This window comes from Moschus berezovskii, chromosome 5 (assembly GCF_049115385.1).
Source record: "Moschus berezovskii isolate FMDL1 chromosome 5, NW_MosBer_1.0, whole genome shotgun sequence".
Taxonomy (NCBI): domain Eukaryota; kingdom Metazoa; phylum Chordata; class Mammalia; order Artiodactyla; family Moschidae; genus Moschus; species Moschus berezovskii.
The window spans coordinates 18,703,383-18,709,382 of NC_142464.1; the positions used below are offsets into that span (position 1 = coordinate 18,703,383).

Below are 6,000 nucleotides of genomic sequence, written 5' to 3' on the forward strand. Positions count from 1 at the left end.
GGATAGAAATGGTAAGGAACTAATGGAAGCAGAAGAGATTAAGAAGAGGTGGCAAGAATGCACAGAAGAGCTATACAAAAAAGGTCTTAATGACCCAGATAATTACAAAGGTGTGGTAACTCACCTAGAGCCTGACAGTGTGTGAAGTCAAGCAGGCCTTAGGAAGTATTACTATGAACAAAGCTAATGGAGGTGGTGGAATTCCAGCTGAGCTATTTCAAATCCTAAAAGATGATGCTGTTAAAGTCAATATGCCAGCAAATTTGGAAAATTCAGCAGTAGCCACAGGACTGGAAGAGGTTAGTTTTCATTCCAATCACAAAGAAGGGCAATGCAAAAGAATGTTCAAACTACCACACAATTGCACTCATTTCACAAGCTAGCAAAGTAATGCTCAAAATTCTTCAATATAGGCTTCCGCAGTATGTGAACTGAGAACTTCCAGATGTATAATCTGGGTTTAGAAAAAGCAGAGGAACCAGATGAAGTTGCTAACATTTGTTGTATCACAGAGAAAGCAAGGGAATTTCAGAAAAACACCTATTTCTGCTTCATTGAATGTGCTAAAGCCTTTGTCTGTGTGGACTGCAACAAACTGTAGAAAATTCTTCAATAGATTGGAACATCAGACCACCTTTCCTGCCATCTGAGAAACCTGTATGTGGGTCATGAAGCAACAATTAGAACTGGACATGGAACAACTGACTGGTTCAAAATTGGAAAGGAGTATGTCAGGCTGTATATTGTCACCATGCTTATTTAACTTCTATGCAGAGTATATCATGCAATATGCCAGGCTGGATGAATCACAAGCTGGAATCAAGATTGCCCGGAGAAATATCAACAACCTCAGAAATGTAGATGATACTACTCTAATGGCAGAAAGTGAAGAGGAACTAAAAATCCTTTTGATGAGGGCGGAAGAGGAGAGTAAAAAAGCTCGCTTGAAACTCAACATTCAAAAAAATTAAGATAATAGCATCTTGTCCTATCAAATCATGGGAAACAGAAGGGGAAAAAATTGAAGTAGTGACAGATTTTTATTTTCTTGGGCTCCAAAATCACTGAAGACTGTAACTGCAGCCATGAAATTAAAAGATACTTGATCCTTGGAAGGAAAGCTATGACACACCTAGACAGCATATTAAAAAGCAGAGACCTCACTTTGCCAACAAAGGTCCATATAGTCAAAGCTATGGTTTTTACAGTAGTCATATACAGATGTGAGAGTTGGAACATTAAGAAGGCTAAGCACCATAGAACTGATGTTTTTGACTACAGTGCTGGAGAAGACTCTTGAGAGTCCCTTGGATAGCAAGGAGATTAAATCAGTCAGTCTTACAGGAAATCAACCCTGAACGTTCATTAGATGGACTGATGCTGAAGCTACAATATTTTGGCCATCTGATGCAAAGAGCCCACTCACTGGAAAAGACCCTGATGCTGGGAAAGATTGAAGGCAGGAGGAGAAGGGGACAACAGAGGATGAGATGGTTGGATGGCATCATCGACTCAGTGGACATGAATTTGAACTGATAGGGGAGGACAGGGGAGCCTGGAGTACTACAGTCTACAAGGCCACAAAGAGTTGGACACAACTTAGTGACTGAATAGTAACAGAAAATTAGGATTCTGGTATCCAGATTAGAAAGAAATTTGCCCTAAAAGGGGGAATGTGGTAGATGACCAACTCACCACTACAAATTGCTCTCCTTCCTAAGTACAATGCTGTCACTGGAAAGCAGCTGCCTGACCCTGAGGAGGGATTACACATCTCATGCCCCACCTCACGGGCAGGGAGTGGTCATGTGACTAGTCCTTGCCAACAGAATGTGAATAGAAGCACTATGTGTCACTTCCAAGGCAAAGACCTGAAACTCTGGCTGTCCACTCTGTACTCGTCCCGTCCTCTGCTGAGGGAGAATCCTGAGGCTCCGGGTAGCTGGAGAGCAGCGGGCGCAGGGCCACAGTGCGTGCGCTCAGTTGCTCTGGTCCTGTTTGCCTCTTTGCAATGTTATGCACTGTAGCCCATCAAGCTCTTCTGTCCGTGAGATTCTCCAGGCAAGAATGCTGAGTGGGTGGCCATTTCCTTCTCCAGAGGATCTCCCAACCCATCGATCAAACCCACATCTCCTGCAACTCCTGCGTTGGCAGGTGGATTGCTTATCACTGAGCCACCTGGGAAGTCCCACAGTATGAATGGAGGCCCTCCACTCTCCACATGAAAGGTCATTTGCTGACACAGAACACCCACATAGGTCTGTGTGAGGAGCAGGAAATACACTTGTGTTTTTCAGATCACTTATTTTGAGACATTTATTTTCCCCCTAAATATTGGTCCTGCAACTAGAGTGCTCTTCTAACAGAATCCTGCAACAAATGCCATCATTCAGGGGATGGCAGAAATTGATGGAGGAAATTGGAAAGATGGAGAGCTATTTATGCAGTGGCAACTGATTTGAAAAGAAACTTGGCTGCCAATAACTAAGTACCTGCCAAACTTGCAGCTCTAAATTAGAATGTTGTGTTAGCTCATTACTGGCAGTTTTTAGTATGCTGTTGGAAGAAAGACGGATTCAGGCAAGAATTGACCAGTTTGCAAGCAAACATGAAAGGATATATAGAGAACGCAACTATCTGGGTTTTCTCACAATTGTAAAGTCTGCCTAATTCTAGAACTCAAACACTAATAGATAACTGAAAAGGTTTTGAAGAGCAGAGGTTCTTTATGTTTTCAGTTAAATAACATGAGTTAGTTCTGGAACAAAAATCAGAATAAAGGACATTTCCTTTCCAACTAAGCCTGTTAAGACAGATTTGAGATAGTCATCATTAAGTTAAGAGAAAAATGTGGGGCAAGAAAGCTAAGAAATAAAGCAGACCAGAGAATGAGGTCTGGGATAAATGTTCAGATGTAAGTCCTCATCTATGAAACTGCCTGGAACAGAAAGCTACTTGAAGTTATGGAGGGAGGAAGTTATACTGTCAAATAACCTAGAATGCTGAATTAAAATGTTGTTTATGGTACAGCCACTATAGAGAACAGTACAGAGTTTCCTTAAAAAACTAAAAATAGACCTACCATATGATCCAGCAATCCCACTCCTGGGCATATGGCAAGATAAAACTGGAATCTGAAAAGGTACATGCACCCCAACATTCACAGGAGCACTACTCATAGTAGCCAGGACGTGGAAGCAGCCTAGATGTCCTTTGATAGAGGAATGGATACAGATGTGGTACACATACAATGGACTATTACTCACGCATAAAGAAGAATGAAATAATGCCATTTGTGGACCCAGAGATTACCATTCTAGTGAAGTCAGAGAAAAACGAGTATCACTAGATATGTGTAGAATCTAAAAAAAAAGATACAAATGAACATATTTACAAAACAGATTCATAGACTTAGAAAACAAACAAGGTTATCAACAGGGAAAGGTACAGGGGAGGGATCAATTAGGAGGTTGGGATTAACATATACACACTGCTATATATAAAACAGATAATTAGTAAAGACCTACTGTATAACACAGGGAACTCTACTCAAAACTCTGTAATAACCTATAGGGGAAAGAATCTGAAAAGGAATAGATACACTAAGTTCCCCATATATGAACCTTCAAGCTGTAAACTTTCAAAGATGCAAAAGTGCATTCACAAAATCTAATCACTTAAGTAAGCTCACATTTCTTGCATTATCTGTAGAAGTTTAGTACTTAGGCAAATTTTATTGGACTTATGAACAAACTGAACTTCCGAACACACTCTTGGAACTCGTTTGTTTATAGGGGCCTTGCTTATGTATACATATAGCTGAATCACTATGTATACACCTGAAACTATCATTATGTAAATCAACTATTCTCCAATATAAAATAAAAATTAAAAAAAAAATAGTTCAGTGCCCATGAAAAAAAAAGCCTGTTGAATGTTTAAGCATTATCCTCAAACCCCAAAATTTACACAAACAGAAAGCTGAACAGAGGCAAAGGACATTCTCCAACATTCACTCCGTCATGGCTATTTCCACCAGTAGAACCAGAGAGCTGGTTCCATATTCAATCAGGAGACACTTCCCCCACCTCCCACCCCCTGGCCAGCACAGAGGGACTTCACAATGTCACAAACTCAGCATGATTTCAACTTTGCCAGGGAGCAGGGACTGCTGTGTGACTCCCATTTTTCCTCTGAATTGTTGAATGCCCTAGTGTTTTTAGGTCTGTTAAAACAAAACTAAAAATTTTCAGACCTTATTGCAGTAAAAGAGGTCATCCTGGCGCCATCCTGCCACTCCGGAGTTTGTTGCCGTCACTGAGTCACTGGGCGCGCAGCATCCGGGACTTTGCACTGGTGCATTGCACTCTCAGCTGGGAAACTCACGTGTGTGTGAGGCCAGAGCTCCGCATGGGGCCAGGAAAGGTCAGGCAACCACAGCATACCTGTGGGCTACATGAGAAGCCCAGATGAACTTAAGGACTCTAGCATGGGACTCTTAGTTTTTCAAGATCTATACACTCCAAACCCTTAATCACCCCAGCTCTGGTGTCTGGGCTTTCCCTAGTTTTGTGAGGACTTAATTCTGATGATGAGAAAGCAAAGGGCTTAATTACTTACTTTAATATCATTTAATATTGACTGAAATGTGAACCAGATGGTATTACAGCCATGGAAGAAAATTCAAGTTTATGGAAGAACCTAATGGATGAACACCCAGTCTGCACCAGTATTTTATTTGTATTCCCTCTTCCAGCCTTTGGGGACTGCTTTGCCCAACTTCAGAACTATTGCTATGAGCTCAGAAGGGGTTACTCTGGAAAAGAAGTACTGTTACGCCATGCACGGGAAAACTTCCATTGACAAACTCTCCCTGCTTGTCTCAGGAAGTTCCTGGATTCTCCTGAATGGGACACTGAAACCCACAGAGGAAGGCACTTTTCAGGTAACCCTCACAACAGAAACCTGTGGTTGGTATGTGTCTTGGAGAAAAAAGGAATTATACTTGCTCTTGGCTCAGCATCGTTATATCTCCCGCCTGTTTTTGGTTTTATTTGGCAGTGACATTGCAGATAAACTCCATTTCTTGAATGACAGGCAATATACATAGGAAAAAGATACCATTATGATATTTGGTTACCCAACTTCCTTCAAATGTCAAGTCCAGAACTGTCCAAGTTGTCCCAGACAGAACATTTTCAGAATTCCAGACGATACTGTGATGACATCAAAGTCTCAAAGTTTATAAAAGACTCTCTTCATCATTCCCCAAATGAAACAGCAAAATACAGCAAATTGAGCTCACTAATATTTGTATAAATCCAACTCAGAAGAAAGATGCCATTGCCAGCTCTTTTATTCATCTTAACTTGTGCACTGTGAATAAATTTTACAATTATTTTTCTGTTTAAAAAAAAAAAGATTATCACCTCGATGAAGGTTTGGAGAGTCTCAGGAGGGATAAGTCAGAAGTGGGATATTGAGAGGTTTCAGAGTTTGTGATCAGTTGGTTTAGGGCAGGTCATTCAAGGTGAAGAAGTACTTGAGACAAGGCAAAGTAGGTGCTAGATCAGTCTAGGAGAGGCATATGTAAGTGAAAGGGAAGATCTTGAAGCAAATCCTTGATATGTAAGATATTATAATATTTGAGCTATTTACTCAGGTGACATGACCATTATATCTTAACAAAAAAATCTGTGGGTATTTCCTAAAGAAAACCATAAAATTACTTCTTGATTTACACCCACTTCTTTCCAGGTCAAAGTTTTCCTGGAACAGACAGCAAAATTACAGTCCTCAACACTTAGTTAAGTCCCACTGGCACAAGGTCTCAGACCTCACTATCTGAGCTAACCAGTCCCCGCTCTACCATAATGTGGCTACCAGGGAGTGGCTGTTAATTGAAACGTTGCCAAACCAACAGAAACAACGTCCATACTTGTGAAGAAGACATTCCTCATCCAGAGATCTAAGATTTGGGGGATGCCTTGATTGAAAATT

The 6,000-nt window shown here is 40.9% G+C and overlaps 1 long non-coding RNA gene and 1 pseudogene across 1 annotated transcript in view; one reads left to right on the forward strand and one right to left on the reverse strand.

The window, feature by feature from the left end:
* The window catches only part of LOC148777792 (uncharacterized), a 34,181-nt gene extending 29,737 nt beyond the window's left edge, over positions 1-4,444 (reverse strand). Inside the window, exon 1 of the long non-coding RNA XR_016037403.1 lies at positions 4,256-4,444. This is a non-coding gene — a long non-coding RNA (uncharacterized LOC148777792). The remainder of the gene's footprint in view (positions 1-4,255) is intronic.
* A 264-nt stretch (positions 4,445-4,708) lies between these two features.
* On the forward strand, positions 4,709-5,319 carry LOC129561715 (popeye domain-containing protein 3 pseudogene; annotated as a pseudogene).
* Positions 5,320-6,000: the final 681 nt, after the last annotated feature.